We start from the raw sequence: 26,720 nt of genomic DNA, 5'->3' as shown, positions 1-26,720 counted from the left end.
AAACCACACCATGGGGCTTGTGCTGCCCTGCCCTGCTTCCCTTGGCCTGGGATGTCGCCCTGGCCCAGCCAGCAGCTCCCTGGGGTGGCTGCAGGGATGGATGGCACCCCTGCTCTGCTCACACACTGCAGGGAACACCAAACTCTGCCACACAAAAGGCTCAGGACACGGGTGGCATCATCCACCACCCTGTGCAGCCCAAGGACTGCTGGCAGTGTGCTCCAGCAAGCAGGAGACACCAGTGGGGAACAGCTTAAAATAAAATTTATTATTTATCATTTAGCTAAAATTTATTTAAAATAAAATAAAAATTTAAAATAAAAATTTAAAATAAAATTTTCATTGTTGTGTTCTTACACTACTGGGATTTTATTAATTTATAATATAATAAAATATAATTCATTTATAAATTAAATATGATTAATATAACTTATAAATAAATATAATATAATTAATATAATTTATAAGTAAATATAATATAATTGATTTATAATATAATAAAACCCTACTACTGGGGTTTTATTAATTTATTAAATTTCTACTTCCATCTTGACTCCAAGAAAAGGCAAGTTATTAGCTGGGAGCCTAGAACTCAAGAAATCCATGCCTTGCTTTTTATTTTTGCTTTTCCTCAGGTTTATCCCTTTGCAACAGATGCTTATACTCCCTTTTAATAATCATCTCTTCTTCTCATCTCTTGGTTTTGCTGTCCTTTTGGATTACAGACCGTGCTGTGAGGGCTGTCTGTAGCTTTGTGTGTGTGTGTGGCTCATGCCTGGTTCAGCTGGGGCTCCTGTCCCAGATTCTCAGCTGGTACAGGCTGGCACAGTGCCACTGAGGCCATGGAGTGGATGGGAAGGGTCTGTGCCATGTCACTGTTGTTTGCATTGCTGGAGAGAGGGAATCTTCAGCCACTGTGATCTCAGCCCAGGCCTTAAAGAATTAGCACCCAGTTCGCAGGCATATGCAGTCTTTCCTCACTTCAGTTATTTTCATTTTAAATTAAAATGAACAATTTTTATATGAAAATTGAACACTTTTTAAAAAGAAAGTATCTACTTCAGAGCAAACTATTTATACTCTTCTTGGGAGAAATGTATGGGGTTGTTTTGAAATTAGTGCTTTTTTGTAAATTTTTCACTTAAAATCAACTCACCAACTTCTCACTTTTAAAAAATATTTTGGGGAGGAAGCAGGAAAAGGAGAGAAATGTATGCCAAACCTTAGATTTAATTGTTGGCTTTTTAAATCGTTCAGAAGAATCCAGAATTGATTGAAATCAAGATTACAGCTCCAGGTTCATCCTAACTAATGTTAATCACTTTTCTGAGATTGCTAGATTTTGAACACTGTCACCTGAGCCTGCCTCTTTAGCACTGGAGTGTTTCAGCCCCCATTAGGATTTTAGAGCCCTTAAGGCAGCCTGTCCATCTCTGCTGGAGGGATCCTGGGCTGTGTTCTTAACCCAAATGAGTTGGAGTTGTGTTAGCCATCACTTCTCAACAGGTTACTGCGTCTAAAATTAATGATTTTTTTTTGCTAGGAGGTCCCCAAGATGAGCTGTTATCATTGAAATGTAGCACAGCCCCATCTACAGTGCTTTTCATCAATGCCAAGGTTAATGCCATTGTCTCCATTCCACAGAGGAGACACCCAAAGTCAAAGACAAATTTCCACCCACACCCCATGGCCCTGGTCTCGTGGTATTTGTTAGGAAAGAACAAAAATAAAGTTCTTCTCTTAATCTTAAATCCTGGAGTCATGTTGGGCTTCCAGCTTCTTCCCCAGTGGATTGGAAGCCTGAGGATATGATTTCTAGCAGTTCCAAGCCAAGCAAATAATCTCCTAAAAGAATTTTTGGCTAAAATGTCACTGTACCTTGTTGCTGATTGCATGATTTGGGGATTTTGAGGCGTGCCTGGCAGCAGCACTTTCAGAGCCTGCAGCATCCCAAAATATCTCTTATGGCTGCACGGACTGCTTCATGCCCAAGGTGGATATTTGGGGTTCTGGGTGCCTGGGGCTGGATCACAGGAGCAGGTCAGAACCTCTGAGCTCAGAGAGGCAAGGTTAGCTGCTTTTTTGTGTGTGTGTTCCACACTGAGCTCAGAGAGGCAAGGTTAGCTGCTTTGTATTGTGTTCCACACTGTGCCCAGCTGACAGGACAAACACCAAGTTTGCTGCTTGAGTGTGAGCTCAGAGATCCCTGTGTTGGGTTGAAATGATGTCTCAGATTTACAACCTATATATAGCTGGTGATACAGCCAAAAAAAACTGTTATAGACACTGCAGGATCAATACTAGAGGCGCGGGTGAATGCTCTCTCAAATAACTGTGGGAAACAAAATAAATCTTGGTTATACTGCTTCAGTAAAATAAAATTGTCAAGGTATTTAACTCTCTGCCAAGAGTCTCCATTGAAAGCAGCAGAAGTCCTAAGTGATCTCAGTACTCAGATGTTGCAGGACACTTGCATATCCAGTGGGAAAAACTTTGGGTTCTTTGAGCTGGCAAAAAATGTCTTTAATTTAGATTATGTATAATCATTTCTTATTAGAGCTTTAACTTGGTTAAGTATAATCAGGTAGCTATTGTATAACTTAAATGGCCACTGATTGTTATTTGATAATAACAACTTACATTTATATAGTGCTGTATATCCCAAGGGATCCCAGATGATTTTAAAGTCTCAACAATAAAATGCACAACAAAGTGAAACATTAAATACAATTACAGCATTACTAGAAAAGATGAGGATATTAAAAATCTGGCTGTCTGTGGCTTGCTTCTGCTTTCCTTGAATCCATTAGCCAAGCTCACCCAGAGTGCAAATGGAATATTAGTGCTTCTGCCATATCTGATTTAAGAAATGTTCTGTACAACTACCTCCTCTGTGCTGGGAGGGTAGTAAATGGTGTAAATACCCTTGTGTTATTTGAGGAGTCTGTTGAGGGGCTTGAATTCCTCCCTCTCTTGTTTGGGTGGTTGTGGTACACCCTCAGGATGGTTTCTTGAGTCCTGAACTGCCCTGGAGCTGCAGGTGGAACTGGGGCAGTTCTGCTGCAGCTGGCACTGCCCAGACAGGAGGCAGGGACACAGTCCCTGCTCTTTGGAGGGTGCTGTAAAGCACTTAAAACCGATAAAAATGAGAACCACAGACTTTTTTTGGGAGGGGAATGGCTGACCACATTCATTGCTGACCATAAAAACAGAGCCAGGAATGCAAAGTATATTTGTGGATGGGTAATGTAGGCCACTTGCTTTGTGTTGTTTCTTTTCTAATGTCTAATAAATTGTAGTCTAATTCTGAAATATTTCCAGAACCCCTGACTTATTGTTAAACTATGAAGTGTTTTCAAGGTTTTCAAAGCAAGTTGTTTGCACCTGAAGATAAAGACTTATTTCTATAAAACATATATTGGGACTGTGCAAAATAATGTGTAAACTACTTTTTTTTTCACTCATTTGCCAGAGTCCTTGTCCGCTGAGATGGTTTTCAGTTTCTGAAAATATTAATTTATCCCTGCCTTTTGGCCACAACATATGAAAACAGTCTACTTTGAATAAAACCATAGTTCTTTCTCAATATCAGAGCTTTTCTTTAGTTTCTGTTTTAACACTCATAATGATTGTGTGAAAGTTGTTTGCAGATACTGCCTTGTTTTTCAGATTTGTGATGAAGCATGAGGGATTTTTACATTTTGTGGCAAAAGTTTTGCATGGGTCTTACTGTGAAGCTTTCACAATGTCTTTAAGTTGTTTTATTTTTGGGAGATGGAAGAAAGGCAAATAGTGACTTAGAGACAAGTTTTTCTGCTCCATTTCCTCTATGTAGCAGATGATAAATCTCAAGTACAAATGGTGCTACACCCAAGACACTGAGCTCTAATTTTTGATCCTGCATGCACTGGTGGCCTATCTACTAATCTGTAATCACCAATAAATTTGCTGTAATATAGTTATAAATTCGCTGTAATAGAGTTAAGAGCCTGATTCTGAGTGGCATTGAACAAACAGTCTCAAATAAAGGTGGACCTTCTGAAATTCCTTTCCACAGTGTTGTGGACCATACCTTTGCTGACAGCACTAAAACCAAGCACTGGGAATCAAAACTGCATCTAACTCATGGGGCAGTGCTGCGAAAATGTTGTTTCTTTTTGAAACTGTATTTAAGAATAGGGTTAATAATGATGATAATAATAATAATAGCACTTATTATCATTAGACCTTGGAAGAGGATCCAAGTCTTTTTCAGGCTGGACAGTGTCTTGTGTGTCCTGCTCTGTTCAACACAAGCCTGTTGTAAATGTTTATATCTGAAAGACAAATTGACCTTCCATATGGGAAGTGCAGCTTCTCACTTACACCTCCCCAGCTTTGTAGAAAAACTCCCTCCTGTTCTGGTTAAAGTTGTACATTTTGAAAAATCTGGATGGATCCTACTGGACTAGAATCCAGCCAAGGACATCATCCTCTCTGGAAAGAAATCAGTATTCTTCCTTAAAGACACTTGAATTTTTTTTTTTAATATTTTAAGACATTTCTCAAAAGAAAAAAGTTTAAACATGTCTCTTTTTTTAATGGTCTCATTATTAGTTGGAGTTTAAGGACTGAACTAGTAATTACTAATCAAAGTTTACCTGTGGGAGCAGAAACTAGATGGAACCTTGTTTCACTTATTTAAACATAAATCTCTACAATTTGAGATTAAATAGATTTCCCCAGGTTACCAGCAGTACCCTTCTCTGTGCCTGTAGGCCATCCACTAAAAGCGTGAAAAAATGCATGTGCATGCTGGGGACAGAGATGTCACAAAAATGTGACTGGCATTGTTACACATGGGTGGATTTTGTGGAGCCAGCATGGAAATGAGGGGCAGACTGGATGGAATAATTTCTTTATTTGTGATAAAATGGATTATGTTCGAGTAATTTGAAATCCCGGTGATGAGGACTTAGGTACAATATCATCATTGCAGTGCTTTTAGAGGGGAAATTAGAAGTAAATAAAAGAAAGATTTCCTTGAGTCAGAGCTTTGATTTTTATTAAGGTTTGTGGTTTTAGAACAGAGAGTGCCATGACATAAGGAATGGCAGTGCATTAGTGAAAGTAGGTGTCTGAAAGAAACTAGTCTGTGTTTGTGGGAGCATGAAACTGTTGAAAAGAAACTGCTACTTTCACACTGTCACATAAAACTCCCGACGAGCCTGGCAGTGAGGCGTAGAGAAACTCTCCCTTGTTTGTCCAAGCAAAATAGTGCATGCAAGAAAAAATAGTATAAATGGCTCTGGGCTTAGTTTCTGTAGTGTTTGATACCAGTCTTTAGGATCTAAATGAGAGCAGGAATGAAAGTCCTGGGATTTTGTTACGAAAACTCCTTTCAAAATAATTTTACAAAACACCTTTAAAATGTTGGAGAAATCTGTTAGAACTAATCTCAGGAGTGGGAATAACTGTGAGTTATTACTACTGCAAATTCTACAAAGCATCTCCTTTGTATATGTTTATAGCATGCAGAAAATATAAATAATAGCTGATTAGTAGTCTAGAGTGAGAGCTCTCTGTTTTCTCCCATATTGGATAAATCTCCTACTGATGGATCAAACATTTAATCAATGTGGTAGCATGGCCTTCAGCACTATAGTATCTGAGTGCCTCCCAGTGTTGGAACGCTCAATAAGGCTTGGTTTGTCTCCAGTTACTCTGTGCTCCTTAATTTGATTTTGTTCTTAGTTACACTGATGTAAATCTAAAACTGCTCCACTGATATTGAGAGAGGAAGCCACCATTTATGAGCCTGAAAGCAAAATCTGTCCTTCCCTCCCTTGCAATTCCTCAGCTGTTCTTAAGTTGTACTATTAATAATATTTATTTGACTTATTAATCTGCTCTCTCATTCATTTCCCCTGTTCCTGCTGCACCTTTTTTTCTTCTGCCACTTTGGGTGTGATCCAAAGTCTCCTGAAGTGGCTGTCAGTCTAACTATGGATTTCAGCTGACTGGGGCTCAGTTTCCCACTTGTCCCTCCCTCCTTTTTCCCCCCTCTGCAGCTCCTGAAGGGTTCTGTGTGAGTCTGTGGTCTGATTAATTAAAGTTACATGTATTCCTACAGTTTTGTGAATAAGCACCTTGCTGTACTGGAATCCTAATTCCCAAATTTTCTTTAATACCCACCACTTCCCTCAGCTTAGTTTTCCTTTCATCAGAGCTCCCTTTCCTCCTCGTGCCACAGGTGTTGGTCTCAGGTTCAGCATCTCATATTTTAGGGGCAGCTTTGCTATGAGCCTGATCTGAGTTCTGTAGAAAACTCAGCAGAGAAACCCCAGGAAACTTCCCTGAGATTTTTGCTCAGGACACTTGCAGTAAATATGGGCAGGGTTTTGAATGAGATAGTTGTGACTCGTCCTTTGATTATTTTTTTTTTCTTTTCTTTCCCCTTGCTGCCATCAGCACTTGGAAGCAGAAGGAAGCAAAGAGGAGCTGAGAATTGAAGCTAGGAGACTTGGCAGGTAAGAGGTGTGTTTTGTTCCTTGCCAGGGAGGTGTTTCTGGAGGCGCTCATGTGAATTGGCAGAGCTGGCTCTGCTCTGGAGGATGAGCCTGGCCCAGGGCTGGCACAGTCCAGCTGAGTTCCTTGATCCTTCAGTCTTTTTGTGCCAAAGCCTTTGCTTTGCTGGTCCTTCACCTGCAGCAGGGGCAGAAAGGCTTCCCTGTGGCAGGAGGAGAAATGCATTTTCTCGAGGAGAAATGCAGGAAGGGCTGGGCAGTAAGGAGCTGGTGTAAAGAGCTACTTGGACAAAGGTGCCTGGTTTGAGGGTAGCAGCTGTGCTGTGTGCACAGCTGGGCTGGTGTTTGCATTATTTCAAGAAATGTTTTGCTAAGGGACTTGTGTGCTATCTGTAACTTCGCTGCGTTATCTCCTTTGAAGCCTCGTTTGATTACTTTACTCTCATTTCCTGTTCTACATGCCTTTACATGGGGTGAAGGTGAAATACAGTATAAGCAAGATCCAGCACTTGCTTTCACATAAAACCCACGCTGAAAGTACAATAACAACATTGGGAAGCCAAGCACTACTCACTGGACAACTGCAGTTTGCAAAGGCAGTTCCTCAGGGCTCACTTGAGGCGAATCTGGGGACAAAAGGCTTTTCATGGGAACAAAAGCCACAGCCAGGCTGAAGCACCAGAGTGTTTTTCAGTGGAGGAGCTTGAAGAGTGTTCAGTGTAATACTCTGTACCCCTGTTCTTGGAGAAGCTGTCCCATTTCCAGAGCACACAGCCTGAGGCACTCATGCACCAGAGATAAATCAAGTGGCGCAGTACTGGAGGGCTTTGAGCAGCTGCAGGTAGTTGTTTAATCTCTTGTGTCAAGTAATCTTAATAACAGGTATGGCTGCTGATCCAGTCAATTATAGAAATTGTCCTGCTGCCTTTCCTGGGCTCTCAGGGAGGCAGAGCTATTGATACCTGCGACGTGGCTGTGTGCAACTGCAGTGCTGTGGCTGTCTTAGCTCACCCAGACAGGGAGGGACTGATCTTTTTCTGCCTCTCTGCCTTTTCTCTGTGGCACACTCTAGTCAGAATCTTGGATTTTCTTCCCCCTCCTCTAAATCTGTGAGGATGCATTTAAATTTTAATATTCAGAGGCCCCAGCAATGCAAATAGCACTAAGATAAGTGTTGCCCTGTTTGAAATTCCCTGCTGGGTCCACCTGTCATGCTTTGTCTGGTGTTGGGCTAATAAGCTCTGTGGGACAGTAAATGCCTCCCTCACCCATCCACACAGCCCTGTAGGGCTGCTGCTTTTTGGAGGAGGCTTGGAGCAACATGTCATGGGAAAAACACCAAACTCCCCTGCGTGTTTGCAGGCACAGGGAGCAAGCCTGGCTCAAACTCACAGATCAAAATAAGGTTGTGGCTCATTAGAGAATAAATCATTTTCTAATGTGAAATAATCTGGTCCCTAACACTTATGAGAAGACTCACCAGTATTATAAATATAGATTTACTTGCAATTTTTTTTTGTCTGAGAATAAAGTGTTTTCAGTATATGTCACTAATTGACCTGTGACAAGCTGGACATGTTTAGCTTGGAAGAATTCATCTTCTGGGTTTGGATATTTGGGTTGGTTTAGTTTTTTTATTTGCCATTGCCTTCTTGGATTGTTGCAATTTCCAGCCCCATATATTGGCATGTGGTTTTTTTGCTGTGAAGTTATGTGATCTCCAAGCAAACCATGGAATGCATCAGGCTGTCTCCCTGTCCCTGCTGGCTCATGTGTTTACCATTAAAGCTCCGTTTCTGGGCTTTTTCACAGCAGTTCAGCTGTCTGCAGGAGCTGGTAGTTAAAGCATGGCAAGCTGCAGATAATTCTTTAGGCTCAGCCTCTGTTTCCACTGCCTTTGATCACCATACATTCGACTTTCAAATATTATTTATAAATCATTTTTTTCACATGCTGCTTTTGATTTTTGTAGATGTGCCTTCCCACACAATAGGGACAGTGAGTGATTTCTTATTGTAGCTCCTTAGCATGTAAACATTGTTACTCTAAACTCTGATCAAACTGGAACTGGAAGTGCAGGTAAGACTAGAAAGACATGGATCCCACTACAAAGACATTGCACTTAGAGTGGTAACAAATGACATGGAAAAGGTGGAGAAGACAGCTGTCAAATACAGCATGTTCATGTATATACAAATGTACTTAGAGAGAGAGATACCCTTGTTTATTCCTGCAGTTTAATTTAACATAGAAAAAAATTACAATAGGAAGATCAATGTATAAAAAAATTTGAACCATGTGGCAGAACCTGTCTTCCTGATAAAAAGGAAAAGCAGCCAGAGATTGAAAGAGTGGGAATGTTGGTATTTTTTAAATGCATAGCTTGTCTTAAAGTCGCTAAAAAGAAATTATTCAGCCTTTTTCCAAATAAAGTAGGAATTTTTATGACTTATCCCTCTATATGATTTTGATGAGAAAGGGTTGAGTATCAGTAGAGTTGCAGAAACCTCGTCCACACAAATGTGGTAAAGCTTCTAAGATCTCTGTGGTCTGCAACTTGTACACCCAGTGTGGGCTGGGGACAGTAGCTCTATGAAACAAGGAAAGTGAGTTTGTCTGAGGTTGTATTCTTGCCTCAGATCTTACTTCCAGTTGGTAAATAATATAAATTTTCTTGGGCACATTTTCATGATAATCCCATGTTCTGTTGCAGATACAGCTTTTGTCAACCTGAGAATATAAGTCTGTTTGTGTGGGGACAATGGGAAGTGGGTTGGGAGGAATTGCTGTTGCTGTATTACTTCCCCTCCAAAAAGGTCTCAAAATGAAACCAGTTGCTAAATTGGTGACCTACAAGCTCACAAGATTTGCATGCACTTCTGAGCATGGGTGTGAGAGGGAGGAAGCCCCCGTTCCTGCACATCATTTATTTTCTGTGTCATCCTGAACTTTGATATATGAATCTCTTACTTGCGTTGATGGCTCTGGTTTCGGAGCTTTTTGTGCTGGTTTTTGTAAAAATCCAAGACTGAGGCTTGTTTGCAGGAATGGCTTCTGGGTGGGTACCTCTGACTGATTTTTAGACCCACTGGGTCTAAAAAGTATAATATTTATGTTGAGGGAGCATGTCCAAATCATGATGTGGTGTTTTATTGGAGCGTTCATATGTGAGTTTGCTTACTGTTACACCAGCTGCAAGGACTGTCACCTAAGAAGGAATTAGGATGATTTAATGGCACTGAAGAGGCTTAGGATAAAGGGGTTTTGTGCCTTCATTTTGTACCCAGCAGTTGCTCAGGTAACTGAGAATCAGTGGATGAATATTCCCAGACAACACAGGTTAAATTCATGCGCATTGTCCACATGTCCATGAAAATGGGATGAAACAGGAAATGATAACTGAAGAAGCTGAGGGCACCAGAAACATGTGTGAAATGTCCTTTCTGCCTCTTCTGACAAACAGAAACTACAGGTTTGCTTCTCCCTTTACACAAAAATTTCAATGCAACCAAGACTAGATTCTTTAACATATTCTACATGAGTTTGGGTATCATTAGGTAGGGTGGGTGACCATCATCTTGCCTAAAAATCACCAGCAGTGAAAATCAAGTAGCTCCAGAAACAGCCAACTGATGAAATGTTACCTCTTCCCAAAAGCAGTGAGAAAAGGCAGCTGAGATTGGGAATGAGAGGTGGCCCCAGAGTCTTGGAGAAATACTGAAAATCTAGAATTGCCTTGGCTCAATCTGCTTGGGACCTGAAGTTATAGCCCAGTGGTTTATCTGCTTGTTTCTGCCTTCCTCTGTGAACAAATTCTCTGTGTGCATGGCTGGATTCTTTTCACCTTTGTAGTTTAGGTCAGAATGCTTCTGGTCATTTTTCTGGTAATGTTTTGGCTTGCTTTTTGGAAAGGCTTTTTCCAAACAAAAAACCACCTGCAATTAAAAAGCCAAATTGTCCCTGCTGATATGTGATTCCTCTGCCATTCTCCTGTGAACAAGTTTGGGGTTTATATACGTGTGCCCTGCACATGGTACACTTTTTTAAGGCACATAATTTCCTTTCTTTCTTTAGACAGTGGGAGTAAGTGAATCAGCAGTTAAAAGCTCAGGTATTTAATCTGTGCTCCCCTATGACAGTCCCGTTGCTGTTCCCAGTGCTGATCTGCAGGATCTCACTGTTCCTGGTGTGTCTGGGCCAGCTGAAGGGCAGGGCTTCTGGAAATCTTTGTTTTTCTTTGCCTTTGAGGCTGTGTGTGGGTGTTCACTTCTTGTTCACTTTTTCTGAAATGGGAAATGCTCTTTATTTAAGAAAGAAAGAAAAAAAAAATAGGTGGTTGAGCTTATTTGTCTGCTCTGCTTTCTATGCTTGTTCAGTAATGTCAGTTCCCCTGGGAGGTGTTCCAGGCTGCCAGGACATGGTGTGCATTTGGACTGTTTGTCTGGGGAGATGAGTTAGGTCTCCTGAAGACGTTGTGGACACCTCAGAACCTGGGAACATCAGCAGGTGAACTTTTTTCATGGTTTTCTTCAAGCATCTTTTCAAAGTTAGTTAATATTCCAAAAAATGTCAGTCCTGTGGAGCTGCTGAGCTTCTCTAAAATTCAGGCTTGATGCAGTGGACAAATCCTGCTCTCTCTTCTTGGCCAGTATCATAACATAACTTTGACAAGTTTTTGCCTCCTTTTCTGCTTCTTGTCAGATATTGGTTCAGCTAAGGAAAGAGACCACTTCATTTAGCAATTCCAGTTCTGAAGTGTAAGTAGCATTTTTGGTGTTTGCTCATCTGAGAAAATCATAGTTTTTAATTTCTAGAATTTTGATCCCTTTAAACACAAAGATGTGAATCAGATGAATGGGGCCATATGAGTAAGTCAACATATAAAAAATAAAGTGAATTAATAAAGCACATAGACTTGGTTGTTGTAAGGATATGAGAAGATAGATGTGCCTGTTTTTCATGTGGAAGCCTTGGTGGCAATGGTGACACCAAATCAAGCTGAACCCCCTGTCTATAAGAATTGCCTGGGTGATTTGTGCTGTTATCTGCCCCATAAACTCACCACAGAGCAGCTCAGAATAGTTATACAGTTATATAGCTGTAGGTAGTTATATAATATGTATTTGTAATATATATATATGTAATATATAACACATAACATATAATATGTAGTAGTTATATAGTTCTATAGCTGTTGTATAATATGTAATATATAATACATAAATGTGTATATATGTATGTATGTGTAATACAGATGTTATGTATGTAATATATACTACAGAGATAACATATATAATATGTAATGGTTATATAGCTGTTATATAATATGTAATATATAATGCATGTTATATATATGCACATATATGTATTACATATTTGTATGTTATATATGTAATATATAATGCATGTATAACATACATAACATGTAGTAGTTGCATATTATATAACAGCTATAGAACTACATAACATATAATACATATATATGTGTATATATGTAATGCATATATAACATACATAATATATAATAGTTATATAGTTATATTGCTGGTTTGACACAGGGAACACCCAATGCTGAGCACAAAAGAGAACAGAGAAATGATGAGTAAGAGCAAACAAAATAATTTCACATTGGGAGACTTGAAATCAAGTGCAATATTTTTCGGAAGTATAAATACTGAAAACTGAAATATATTTCAGGTTTGGTGGTGGTTGCTGCTGCTGGCCTAAGCACAGTGAGAGCTCTCAGTTTGTCTGCCCATTGCCCTGAGATGCTGCTGCCAGTTTTTGGGCGGCAGGCTGTGTGTTTGTGACATATCCAAGTGCACAGCTCTGCCTCTTCAGAGCCTGGACCAGCTCCCAGGAGCAGGAGTCAAACCGGCATCTCTGCTCCTCTGCTCACACACATCCCACCATTAACAGGCTGAAGGCAATTTGAATAAAATACATAACCCTGCTGAGCTAGTCTCGGAAGATAAATAAGTGTTGTAGAAAAGAAGCTTTTGTTTAAAAGTAATTATTTAAACTATGCATTACAGGTAATTTTCCTTTACCAGTAAACCAAATGCTATCAGAATTTCAATAATAGCTTTGTGTTACTTATCTAGATAACATGATACTGTCATTTCCAGGAGCTTAAAATGCTGTTTTATTTTCATTTGTGTCAAATATAAGGGTAAATGAGACCTGAATATATATATATACGTATATATATATATATAAAAATCCCACAACATGGGTTTTTTATAATTTTCTGAGAGCAGCATTTTGTTTTCCAACCTTTTATAATAAAATAACAATCTAATGATAGTTTCCTAAAATGTGGACTTAAAACAGTAGGGTGAAGAGCATCTTTAGATTTTCTGTTTTGGGTAAACATGCTGCATTTCAGAGTCGACAGCAAATACAATTCTTTTGAGGGGATTTGTCAATAAAAACATAACACTGTGGCAACTTTATAATGTGTATGCAGACACAGGCAAACCCTAACTGCTTCAATTCATATATTGCTTAAGACAAAAAGCAGTATAATTTTTTACCCACAAGATTTTTCATTTTCAAAAATTACATGAAAAGTTCAGCCTCTGTGTTTCCTTTCTCGCAGCATTATTCCTACAGTGTAAACCTCTCTAATGATCCCAAAATAGTTTATTATGAGGAAGATGAAACAAATAGGGAGGAAAACGAGATTTTTTTTCTTTTTGTTCTTGAAGGAGAAGCAACTCTCAGGTCTTTAACTGAAAGGATTGCCATTTTGTTTCAATGGAAATTTTTATTATTATTCTTTTTATTTATGAGGATTTATGTTTTCTGTTTCAGTGTGAACAAGGGGAGGGCTGCCGCTTTGAGTCCCTGTGGGGCTGTCCCCTGTGAGGCTGGGCTGCAGCCTCACTTTCTGGCCAGGAGCTCCTTGTCATGTTTTGGCTGCAAGGAGGGAAAGCAGGGAAGATACCCAAGTCCATTAAGGCCAATTATCAACCCCTTTTATGGCTGGATTCCACCTAATCCCCAACCTAGAGGGTTTTTACTGGATGTGTCTGTGCCTTCAGAAATGCCAGTGGGAAGTGGAGGCACCAGGATCAGGGGGATTTTTAGATCATCTGCATCTGGCCATGGTCTTGCGCTGTGGTTTGCAATTTCCCAAAATGGTGAAAATAGCATTTCCCTACTTCAGAGAAGATTAGTGAGGATCAGAGTGGTTGAGATTGTGGCAGTAGGATGTATCTGTAACCTACATAGGTGATAGATCAACTTAAATACTTTTAATAGAAGCAGGCACAATAATTCCTTGCTCTGTCACAGGAATATTGTGACACTTAGTGTTTGTGATCTATGTGAGAGAGGTTGAGATCTTTGGATTAAAAAGTGATAGTGCTCTAACTGTGTGAATTATGAGCACTCCTGTTTGCATGCTGAATTCACTTCTGGACCTACCCAGGCTGGAATTTTAATTTCTGAGTGGAAGTTTTGCCTGTTTCAAGCCGTGCTCAGCTTCCTCTGGTTTCTGCTGTTCTGGGGAAGGATGGTGGTGGGGCACAGAGCAGAGGCAGCTGGTGGCAGGCAGGGGCTTTGCCACCAAAGAGCCCAGCTGACAGCAAGGCACTGCCACGACTTGGAGCTGGCAGGCAGCAATCAAAATGCCACCCCTTGGCTGCGGAAAGAGCTAAAGATCTGTCTCCAGCAAGTGCCAGGCGCCAAGGTACTGCCACCAGCTTTCTAATTTTAGCAGGAAGGCTGGCAGGGATCTCACCTAGCCAGACAAGCCTTGCTCCTGCCCTGGCTCCTGCGCCAGGCTGCTGGGCTGGGTGCCTCCCTTGCTGCTGGGAGGGAGAGGGGAACCCCCTGTGCTTGTCCCCAAAGGCTGGGGATGGTTCTAAACCTGCTTGGAGACAGCAGAGCTCATCCCCTGTACCAGCTGTGGGCAAGGAAAGGCTCACAGCAATGTTATTGCTTGTGCAGGTTGGGCTGGGGAGCCTTTGGGAGTGCCTGTGATGGTACAAGGAGTCTCACACATGAGAAGCTTGTGGTGTTTTCAGGGGCCCCTGTGGCAGGAGGGAAATGATGAATCTGACTCCATGTTCTTAGAAGGCTAAGTTATTATTATATATATTATATTATGCTATATTATGCCATACTATGCTATACTATACTATATTAAACTATGCTATACTGTACTATATTAAACTATACTATATTAAACTATACTGTATTAAACTACACTATACTAAAACTATACTAGAGAATAGAGAAAGGACACAGACAGAAGGTTTAACAAGATAATAATGAAAAACTTGTGACTTTCTCCAGAGCCTCGACACAGCTGGATGTGATTGGCCATTAAGTCAAAACAATTCACGTGAAACCAATGAAACAGCCACCTGCTGGATAAACAATCTCCAAACCAAATTCCAAAGCAGCAAAACACAGGGAAAGCAAATGAGATAATTATTGTTTTCCTTTTTCTCTGAGGCTTCTCAGCTTCCCAGGAGATAATCCTGGTGAAGGGATTTTTCCAGAAAATATGATGGTGACAGGAGCTCCTGTGTGCCCCCCAGCCTGGAGCCTGGGTGGGTTCTGGTGCAGGAGCAGAAGAGGAAGAGGTGGTTGGGTGACAAAGGGGAAAGAGAGCAGATATTATTTTTTTTTTTAGCTTTTCTGCCAAATTGCTCAGATTTTGGCTTTTGGCTTTGGAAATAAGTGTCTAGAGAAAGGCTGGAAGGAGTCTGAGCTAACCTCATGTCACCTAATTCTTTGATTTACAAGTCACCTTCACAGCTTTAGGCTGTGCATCCCCCTGTCTGCCTGTTGCAGAGGGGTGTGAGATTCACTTTAGGGAGCAGTGAAGCATTTTCTGCTGGTTTTGCTCACTCAGTTGGTTCACTGGCAGCTCACACAAATGCCAACAAGGCACTGGCTTGGAGTCTTAGACAGCAAATGTGATCTGTCACATTTTGGAAATATCTGTAAGGATGCTGCAGCCAATAGTGCAGCTGTGCTTTTCCAATAGCCCAGATTCAGATGGAATGGCAAATTGAAAAGAGCCTATTGGCACATTTTATTACCGTAATATTAACAGTGGATTTTATTAATGTGTTTTTCATTTGTGTATTAATGATATGGGCAGTATTTAGCTGTTCTGGGCTTTTACACAAATCATTATTGGGAGTGTTCTTTTGTCAAATAGGTTTGGAGGTGGACAATGCAGAATTGATGTTTATCCCATCTTTCAAAGATCATTTTTACCATCTCCACTAAAAGCTATACTTGCTCCAAGCACATCTTTGCTTGATGGAGGATAAGTTCTGCCATTTTGAGGGGGGTAGTTTTTATTTCTTATTGTGAATGTGTTTAGCCACATGAGGCTGTCAATCAGCGAGACGAAAGCCCAGTAGGATTGTTTCTGTAAGTGGCCAATTTCCCCCACCCTTTCGCTCCAAATCAAGGACAGATGAAAGGTCATGATTAAAACAGTGATTTTTCCCTAAATTGTAAGTAACAGTTTGCAACTGTTTTTTTACCAAGATGTCAAAACTGTATTTTATCTTGGGAAAAGGGGGAAGGAAGAAAATTATAAGTTCTTGAGAATGTTGGCAATTTTCCAAATGGTTGTGTTGAAATTTATTTTAATTATTGTACTTGTGTCAGTTCCTAGCAAGGGTAAAAGGGGGGGAAATAATTCAGTACAGTATTATGCAGCTATGGATTAAACAATTAATGGTGAACCTCTGTATCCTATTAGTATATTTGAGTTCATTATTTCAACAGATTGTTTTATGAGCCAGTGACTAGTGGATTTAACCATTTATTTCGTAGTCAAAACAGAAGAATAATTGGCTAGTTGGAGGGTCTCTGTGTGTATGAATCCATCCAAGGAATTAACCTAAGAGCATCAAATAATGCAGAATGTCATCAGGAGGTTATTTTGTCCCAAGAGTTTGGTTTTTTATGTGCACTCAAGGAACTTGCAGTCTGGGAGGGTTTTGGCACCTGTCTGGTGACCATTGCAGCAGCCACCAGCACTAAAATTGAGGAGGGCTTTGGTGTAATCAGGCATTCCCTGGGAAATCTCTCAGCTGGAATTGTGTGTGGTGTTCTTCTCCTGGATATGTGCTGACCAGTCAGGAGTCAGAAATAAACTTCACAGGTAATCACCCAAGGAAATCCTTCTTTGGGTCACTTTGCTGAGCCAGATCTGTTAACAATGGCCAGCTAAGAAGGCATTCTCAAGTACACTGGGGCAAATCATCTGAACCTGTGAGGATGTCACTGCTTTTTTCTCTTTGCAGTTCACCTCAGAAGTGTGCCAGGCCCCTCATGATACCCTCGTGCAGTTTGGGCCAGATGTATCTTCATAAATATTACTTGTTTTAAATATTCTCAAATTAGGCATGGAACCAAGACGCTGTCTTTCTGTGTTGTTAGGTAGCACATTTATCTTGATAAAGAGGATTAAATGAGAAATAGTCTAATCTCAATAGTTTCTGGTTTGCTATTTCATGCTCTTTCTGTGATGGTAGGATTCCCTTTTTGCCTAAAAGAGCCCTGTGCCTTTGTAATGCCTGATAAAATGAGTCACCTTCCACCACAGCGAGGGACGTGTAAATGGGTAAATGTGAATTTTATCACTGGTGATGTGAGTGGCACGAGGAAAACTGGGTGATTTCAGGCCTCTTTGCACTGCTACACAGTTAATCCAAACTTTGATAATGCACAGGGCCATGCATCAGGTGGAGTCAAAAGTTTAAAGGATGGACAGTGGAGTGAGTAATTTCTGGCCTTATTTCTAAAATCCTCTCAAAGAAATATCCTGCACTTAATATACATGTAGTTTTCATGACTGTGTTTTGCCATTTCCTTCCATTTCTCTGTGCTAAGCTATTGTGAGTTACAAATTTAAGTGAGGAGCTTCCCTTTTCTATTTTTTTCATGTGAGCAGATGATGGGGGTGCCACCTTCTTTAAAATACTTTGGGTCAGCTAAGAAAAACTGACTGTTGGTTTTGCTTGTAGTTTAGGTTGTTGTTGTTCTGTTTTTGTTGTTGTGGGGTTTTTTGTTTGTTTTTTGTTTCTTTGGGCTGGTTTTGGTTTTGTTTGTTTGTTTTTGGGGGGTTCTCTTTTCTGTTTTTGTTGGGTCATTTAGTTTTTTTCAAAGTATGCAAATATTCCTTCTGCAGTCAGTTATAATGACGGGCAGGAGGCTGGAGCAGCCTCTGCAGGGTCTGTGGTGGCTGATGAGCTGACAGTAAATTCTGCTGTTCCCATCCTTTCTACTCTGGGTGAGTCACACAAATACCAAGTCCCAAGTGCCTGTGCCATGCTCATAGACCTGGGAGTGCAGCAGGAGATCCTGCTCTCAGAGATGCTCAGATGTGCTTCTGTTTGTCACTGCTGGGGAGAAGGGGCAGGAGCAGAGGTGCTGTCCAGAAGAAGGGAGCTCTGTCATTTCCTCTCCTAGCCTGGGTTCACTGAAAGCAAAGCATTTCTTGGCTTAGCTCTTCTGACCTTGATTTATTTGTTGACCTCTTTTCAAATGGCAGAATGAGATTAGAGGGATGTGGAAGAGGTGAAGGTTTGGGTACCACCTGAGGAGAATATATTTGGGGTCCTAATTGTCCTTTGTGCAAAAATTAGTGCAGGCTAAAAGTCAGCAAGACGGTTGATGTGAAGAAAACCAAGTGAGTGTGGTGTTGGGAACACTTGCAGAGTGTTCCTGTATAAAAATATAATCATCAGGACATTCAAAGTGATGAAAAGGAGTGGAAAAAGTAAACTTTTACATGCAAACCCCTTCCTTCTGGTAAAGAAAAAAAAAAGATTATTTGTTTCAGAACCTTTTTTGGGCTCTGAAAGGATTTATAGACAAGGTGTGCTGTGTACAAGAGTTTTTACTGTCTGCCTTGCCAATGAATTAGAGCCCTATTCTACCAAAAAAATTGATAACCCGAGCACTTCCTCTGCAGCCATCCTGGGGTCCCATGGTGTGGAAATCAGGTGTAAATTCTGGCTGAATTGGACCCTTATGGAGGCAGGGTTCAAATGGCCTTTGAGGAGGAGAGAAACCATTCAGGTCCTGAGCCTCTGCCTGCCTGAGGCTCCTTCCATCATTGCTATAATTCCCTGAAAGCAAACTAATAAAACTTCCTATTGACTTGCACTCGTGTGTGCTTTCAGCAGTTATTTACAGTCTACCAGCAGCAGATTAAAAATCAATTAAAATCCATAGAAACAGTCAAAGTTACATGCTCCTCTTTGCTGGTAAAATTTTCTTTTTCAAAGATTTTACATTAATACTCGCTGCTTGGTATTACTGAAGATAATGAATCCGATTTGGACAGAGTCTGTGCATCTTTAACTCCGCAGAGCTGAGCATCTTTACCTGCTAAGAACCTCTCATCCCCTGTGCCTCTTGGCTCTGTAGAAACAGGAGAATTTGTGCAATTCATTTCACTGGAATGGAGATGTTGAAAGCTCTCCAATGCTGTCATGATGGATGCTGTTGCAAATGTGCAGGGAAAACAATAATCCTAATGATAAAATGATAAGTTCAATACCAGTAGCAGTAGTTTAATGATAAGTTTAATACCGGTACATCAGAGTGGAAAGTGAATGTTAGTACTGCTTATGCATTGAAATAAAGGGGAGTTTGATTTGTATGCCAGATTAGTTTGGTTCTGTCCCACAGTTCACGTTTGGGTGGTGCTGATCTGGGACTGCAGACACCCAGTTCTGCCGGTGCCCTGCTCAAGGGGGTTTTGCAGTGCGCAGTGGTATTTTTCCTGAGTTTCCTCTCCATCTGTTTGCCTCCCATTCTTTGCAAGTCTGATCTGTTTATACCATTAAACACTCAAACATAGGGCTGCTTTTTAATTTCTTTATAAGTGTGTGCTCCAAAGACTATTATACCATTGAATAGTCGTGATACTTGTTCTAATGTAATTCATGTGTAGATTCCAAGGATGTAATCTACATTTCTAATTACTGTTTTTATTCGTCCTTTCTCTTTCTTATCTTAATGCAACTTTCATCTCAAATTTACAGTAGCTAAAGGAGCCATGGCTTCAGTGCATGGCCATGATGCTCAGGGATGAGCCACAGGAGTCAGTGCTGATTGCATGGCTCAGACACAAAGCCCAGGCACTGAGAAACTGGGGGGAGGGAGGAGGGGGAAAATCATAATTTAATTAACTTGTCCTACCTTAATTTAGTCCTCTTAATTTAGTGCTTAAGCTTGTTTGTAGACTGCTTCATTTGATACAGGATAAAGATTATGCTGATGGGTGACTTCAGGAAAGCTAAAAAGGAGTTGCTTTATCAATATGGAGTCAGTGCAACACAGAGTAAATAAGGCCAGGCTCTTCCAACAAGTGCTGAAAATAAACACAATATGAAGTGACTGTTTGTTAAGCAAGCAGACTCTGTGCTGTGGGTGACATTTGATGGAAAAAAGACTGGTGTGATATATTTATATCCCACCATGATACATCTGCACAAGACAACTGAGTTAAGATTGCACAGTGCACTTAAATACCACAGCTCTCTCTTTTGCCTCTTTACTTTGCAGCCTGGATTTATGTGTGTCTGGTGGGGAAAAGAGGAGAAATGTCACCCTGCCCATCCCCTTGGCTCTCTGGTGCTGTCCTTGTGAGCCTCCCTTCCGGCTGCACTGACTCCTGCCCCTCTCTGCCCAGAGGCTGCTGCCCCCTCACCCTCCTGGAGAGGGGCAGAGCTGTCAGAGTGCTGGGCAGGGAGGGCACTGCTCTTTCTGAGGGGTTTTCCTTGTTCACCCATCTCCACCAGTCAGTTCAGGGCTGCTCTGTACTGCTGAGGGTGGTCTTGCTTTAATGCCTTTTCCCCCACTCTGCTAGTTCTGATCTCCACTTCTCAGTGGATGCTGTCACCTTTGCCTGGTCAGCCCTGGCCATGAGGGATGGGGCATCTGCCCACTGAAGGTGGCATCTTCACAGCTACAATCCTTTCTTCATCTAAAGATATCTTCTGAGTCTTGTCTGTACCTGCAAAAAATTCCGGTGTTCTCTGAGTTTTTTGCTTAACTACCTCTCCAGGTTTGCATTGTTAGTGCTAAAATATGATTTTGCTGAAGTTATTATATGAGGATACTGAATTTTTTTTTGCTTTCTTTTTCGTTACTATATATACCTCCTAAAATCTGTCAAAAAATATGTCTTTTTGAAGCTGTACAAAAACACCATTGCTTTTGATAGTGCTACCATTTCGTTCTTGGAACATCATAGTGCTCCACTGCTTTCAGGATTGATTTGGCTGGATTTTTTATGCTGAGCCCTGACTCATAACAATTAGCATTACCTACGTGCTGAATTTATTTCTCAGGCAGAGATGTTTTTTCTGAGAGGGATTGTACCTCCCAGCTGAGACTGCTCATGTGCTGGAGTTTTGGATAACAGAGGGTCAGAGCCTGTCCTCCAACCTCATCCTGTTCAAAAAGAAACAGAACCAAACTGATGAGGTTTTCACTTTTATTTGAATCCCAAGAGCTGTATTTCCAGATAAAATTTAAGGTTCCTACATTTCTGAGTTATTGTAACATAAAATATTAACTGCTGTACTAGAGCTATACACTCTTGCAGTTCTTTCTCAGCGTATAATTTCTCGTTTTAGATATCTGACCTTTCTGTAATTCTTCTAATTTATGGAATAGTGTAATTTATCTTTTCTTTATCATCTTACTTAGGGTGGCTGGGTGGAACGATGGAGGGGATGCATATATCTTCTTGTTTCTTTTTTCTGACTCAGTGTTTAGTCATTATTTTCAGTATCATTTAATCTGTGCAAAGTTTCCCCATATGTCAGGCGTATTTTAAACACTCAGCTGAGATCTGTGCTGCAGCAAACCCTTTCAGATATGATGCTCAGCAAAGGGCAGAGTTCAAGCTGCACCATTTATGAAAGTGAAGCTTTTCCAAATGCTGTTCTCTAAACAAATACCAAACCTGGGTATTCTTGTTTTGTTAAACATGGAAATCAGGTTTCCCCGTGTACATCATTTCCCTCAGAAGTCCATTTTATGTTGTCTGCAGAGAAACTCAGGGCTCTTAGCAGATCTGTACTCTGGTACCCTTTGTTACAAGATATTCCAAGTATTAAAAGTTCTTGCAAGAACTTTTAACAAAGTACTGCTAAGCACAGAGATGCAGCCTACGCTTGAGGAAGGCCCCATGTCAGACATCCTTCCTCCACAATAGTCATCCTCTAGATTCCTCTGCATATTGATTCTCAAATTTATCAACAATTCTTTTAAAGATCTGGCCTCAGTGTCAAAGACTTTATTTTAAAAATAGTACACCAAACAACTCTAAGAATACTCTGGCACTGCAGAAGCTTTGATTACTGTTGGCTACTGCAGAAGTTATTAGTTTTCTGAGAATGTGGAACCTCAGAGTATTTAGTTTTCTTTAGCAAAAATGTTTTGGATGTTAATTGAATGTAATAGGGTTTGTATGCTAATGGAATGGAGATCATGAGGAAAACAGGTATTCCTTAACAGGTTCCTCTTTGCTGTAATTACTGAATAATGCTGTTTATGGTAAGGTTGTGTACATGTGCATGTCTTGGGAAAAGGATATGGGATTACTTATTAACAAAGAAATGGAATTCCTTTTCACAGGGAATTAGAATTGTGACTCCAGACTTGCTAATTTAAACAACTTGCAGGCTAAACAGACTTTTATAAAGCATTAAATGCTATTATGTCTTGTGAACATTAAACACATTTTCTGAAAATATTAATTTCCCATTGGTTTTCTTGCCTCCTCCTTGTTGCTTTAATTTCAGCCTGCCTGATAATGCATCCTCCACGCACCAGAGGTTGGGGATGTCTGGCTCTGCTCTGGTTTTTCCAGTCCTGTTCCCCTCTCCCTGGGGCTTTTACCTCTGTCCTCATGAGCAGGAGATGCTCCCTGTGAGCAGGATTCAGGATGAGGGCACCAATTGGTGATGGATTTGCAGCAGCCTCATACCAAGGGGTGCTGTAAACCCTGAGAGGGGAACCCTGGCAGCTGCAGCTCCTCCCAAATCCCCAAAACCTGGCAGTGTGCTGCTTCTAAACCTGGAACACCAGTGCACTGCAGAAACGTGAGGGAGAAATAGAAAATCTTTGGGTTTTGGGAAAAAATCAGTGACAAAGGTTTTAACTCCAGGGACTGACACACAGTTTGACCTGTGCTTTAAAGACTGCCCAAAGAAGAGGTTTACCTTTTTCTTGAGAAGGGGAGGGAGTTAGAATAAGTTGAAATTCCATATTTATAGCTGCACCTTCAGCCGCTACAAGCCTGAAAAGTTTGATTCTGATTTTAACTGTCTGTCACCACATTTCTCTTCCCAGAGAAAAGCAAGGCACAATTCTTCCCAAGAATATTTCTGGGTTTTACATTCTCTGAACATCAGAGAAAGGAAACACAATTCTTATCTCATTTGCTGTGCCTGTGTTTGTGCCAAAGTAGAATAATATAGTATAATAAAGTAATTAATTAGCCTTCTGATAAGATGGAGTCCTCCTCATCACTTCCCCCTGCCACAGGGGTCATCCTGTTTCAATAAACGTTATTGTGTAATCAGTTTTATGATTACCATTTGTAGAGAAACACAAAACAATGCAATTTAGAAGGGAGCTTGAAAAACCATCTCATCCAGCCTTTCTCATTAGAGAATTTTAAGATGAGATATTTTTGGGGCAGTCCACCATGGCAAGGAGTTTTTAGTATAAAGAAAAAGCTTTAAAATGGAGCAGTACAGCTTACTCTTCTCCTGAATCAAACAGTTCTGCAGGCCGTGCTCCACCCTGACAGGTTCATGAAAGTTTGAATGAAATATGACTGTAATCTTGGACATTGGTTATACAGCTCCTATTAACTCATATTGGCTACTGATTATGCAATTTCTGTGCTGGTCACTTCGATTAGCCTTGATCATTTGGGAAAAAAAATCAATTCACTCTCCTGGTTTTAATTTTGATAATTCAAATTCACAGTGTTCTTCATCTGCTTTGTTTGATGCTCTACATAAATCAAGGTTATAGACGAAACCAATTCCTGAATGAAAAGTTTCAATTTTCTTTTCTTTTTGGCTACAACTATGCAAAGAAATCATCATTTGGGCAACTAATATGCCTAAGTATCCTTCAAAAGGAGCTGTGATATATTAGAGCTGTTCAAATGTCCTCACAAATCATGCTGCCTTGCAGCTTTGATCCTGAAATATGTGAAATGATGTCTGATTTATGCCACTGATCCTTCTTTTAGATAGTTAAGTGTTCTTGCTTAATGTTATTAAATAAGTTCAAAGCAGCAAATAGGCCATTCTGGGCTGAGGACATTTGAAAAATAGCCCTCTCAGCAGGCTGCATATACCATATATGTTCTTTAGTTTTTTCCTTTGTGCGTTTTTTTTTTGTACAGCAAGCCACTAGAACTTTCTTCTGTCCACATCTCTGGTTACAATGCTTTTGGTTTTGTTGTTGAGGTTTTTTGGGTTTTTTCCCCACCCTCTTGGTAGCTTTTTCCTGGCCTTTGTACTCATTGGGGTGTTTTAGGAGCATGTGTGTGCTGTGGGGTGCACAGAAACAACTTTGGGACAATATGGGAGGGATCTCTCAGCCTCCCCTGACTGATGCAAAGTGCAAACAATGATATAAAACAAGCTGAAGCAGTACAGGAAAAAAACCCTCTGAGAGTGTAAATTATTTGGGCAAATTCACACTCAAAGGAGCGGAGGAACTTTGACTACTTTTAATGAAAAATCTATCCATATATACCACCTTTGTTTTAACTTGCAAAAATCTATCCATATATGCCACTTCTGTTTTAACATGCAAAAAGAGAGATGATGAGAAAATTCTTGATTCTAAAATATTTATCAGTATAAATATTCTGAACTTGCATCAGAATACCGAAGTGCAAATCTCTCCAGGCATAAGGGTTGCATAGGAATCACATCAGCTCTAAATTTAGTAAATCTTTTAATGGAAATGTCACACAGTTCAGACACAAGATTTAGGGATTCTAGTATGTTATAGGAGCTTTAGAACTAATATTATACTTGGGAATTTTCAGTAGGAAATATTAAATCAGAGTTTCCAGTGGGACATGGTCATGTTGAAGCAATGAGCACCATGCCAGTCACCTCGTGCTGGAGAAGAGCTGTTTGTGAGGGAAAACTTCCCAATGCTCTCCAGCAACACCAGGGCCTCAGCATCAGTCTCTCAGACAGAAGATGGAAAATAAAGAAAGAATTTGGGCATCAGATGCCATTGCCGTACTCTCTAGTTGTGTTGATTTTGATGTCTACCTTTGTAAGAATAGGAATATTTAAATTTTGTAAGTATAAAAATATTTTTTGTGAAGAAATACATAGGTTTGTACTCACTCTTTTATTTTTTGTTAATTTTTAATGTGGCATCCTGAGGAAATCCTGAAGAAAGAACAGGATAGCAGGTAGAGGCTCAGCAGTTGGTTGTGTTAGTGGCTTTCTATCTGCTCTTCATCTAACTTATCTGCCAGCTATCTAACTTTCCTTTTGAGAGAGCTTATTGCCCTGAGATTTAGGATGTCTGGATTGATGGTCATTCTCTGCCATGAGAAAGCATCACCATTAAATCATTTGATGTCTTCTTTACCCACAGCCGTGGGTTGTGTGTGCTAAATCACTTCCAGCTTTTCTGCTTGTGCTCCCACTGAAGGGTAGGAGGAGTTCTGAACTGCTGTGTCTTCAAAGAGCGCTGGAAGGTGGAGGTGCTCAGAGGATCCAACAAGGGAATCCTCAATCCCATCTCTGACTCTGTGCCAAACACTCTGGTGCTCCCAGGGCATTCAGTTCAGCTGTGTGCAATTCTAATTTTCTAATTAGAAATTAGAAATTTCTAGTGTGAATTTACAATTAGAAATTTCTAGTGTGAATTTACAATTAGAAATTTCTAATGTGAATTTACAAGTCACAATTTTCTAATTGTGTTTTCACGAGGTGTTAGACCGTCCCGTTCATGGAGAGATGGGTTGCATTGCTTTAGATGTTTGCTTTTTTATGCTTTAAAAAAGAAAAAATTCTTAAATAATATATGAAAACACAAAAGGCAGCGAGAGAATTTTTGTGTGTGTGCTGGAGGTTGCTCCTTTGGATGTTGGGCAGCTGCTTTTCTGCCACCCTAAGGACCCTGAGCACTGGCTTGTGCTGTGCCTGGACAGACAGAGGCAGGCATTAGAGAAGAGCAGAAATCAGGAGAGGCTGTGCTGAGCTCAGTTTAATTCTACAGTATCACATCAATCTGCCCACTTCAGTGACTGAAGGGGAGAAATGCAGGCTGCAAAAGGAACTGGACCCTGATTTGTTCAGGGTCAGCAGCAGCGGTTTGAAACCATCTTGTTTGCAGACACTGCTTTCATGTTCTGGGCTGTCAGCTGAGAGCTGGGCTGGGATTGATGGCTGGGAGCACGATGTCCCTGGGCTCACAGGGCTGCTCCTGGGCTCACAGGGATGTCCCTGGGTACACAGGGGTGTTCCTGGGCACACAAGCATGTCCCTGGGCACCCAGGGATGTTCCTGGGCTCATCGATGTCTCTGAGCACAGAGAGCTGTTCCTGGGTGTCACTCTGATTTTTTTAAGTTTTTCTAAGCCTTCTGATGTTTACATCCTTGTAACAAACTTTTCCACGCACTTTATGTAAAAAACACATTGTTCTGCATTCTTTTATGGACGAGGAGAAATTTGATGGGCTGTTGGTTTGTCCAGTGTCATTGGAGAGGTGGCACTGTCACCCTCCAATCCACTGTCACTTTTGGAAATCTATAAATGTTGGAGTCAGAAAAAGAAAAGTCCCTTTTTTTACCTTAGAAAGAGCAGCGAGTTCACGTTGCGTTGTTTTGTGTCCTATAGTGACACCTGGGCACACAGGGATGCCCCTGGGCACACAGGGATGCCCCTGGGCACACAGGAACTTGGCTCCCTGGCTGGGAAATGCTGCAGGGAAAGTGTTCATTGGGCAGGGCCCAGGTTTGACTTGCTGGTGTCTCTCAGGCAGTTTGATTTACTGAAATGTTGTCAAAGCCGCTGGCTGAGTGTTCCCTTGTCTCTGGTATCCTCAGAGGGAAATGTGTTCTTGGAGAGAGAATTTAGAGTTAGCACTGGTTTGCCCTGAGAGTGAAAATGGTTTTATTTTAAAAACAAGCAACACAAATGAAAGCAAATATT

General features: G+C 40.7%; 1 protein-coding gene across 3 annotated transcripts in view; it reads left to right on the top strand.

Moving 5' to 3' along the window:
- The window catches only part of SOX5 (SRY-box transcription factor 5), a 604,730-nt gene that overhangs the window by 172,224 nt on the left and 405,786 nt on the right, over positions 1 to 26,720 (top strand). For all 3 annotated transcript variants that reach the window (XM_030959511.1, XM_030959510.1, XM_030959509.1), the window contains exon 3: positions 6,451 to 6,509. The gene's annotated coding sequence lies outside the window, so the exon portion shown is untranslated. The remainder of the gene's footprint in view (positions 1 to 6,450; positions 6,510 to 26,720) is intronic.

This window comes from Camarhynchus parvulus, chromosome 1A, assembly GCF_901933205.1.
Source record: "Camarhynchus parvulus chromosome 1A, STF_HiC, whole genome shotgun sequence".
NCBI classification, from domain to species: Eukaryota; Metazoa; Chordata; class Aves; order Passeriformes; family Thraupidae; genus Camarhynchus; species Camarhynchus parvulus.
This window is presented reverse-complemented; position numbering and strand designations above follow the sequence as displayed.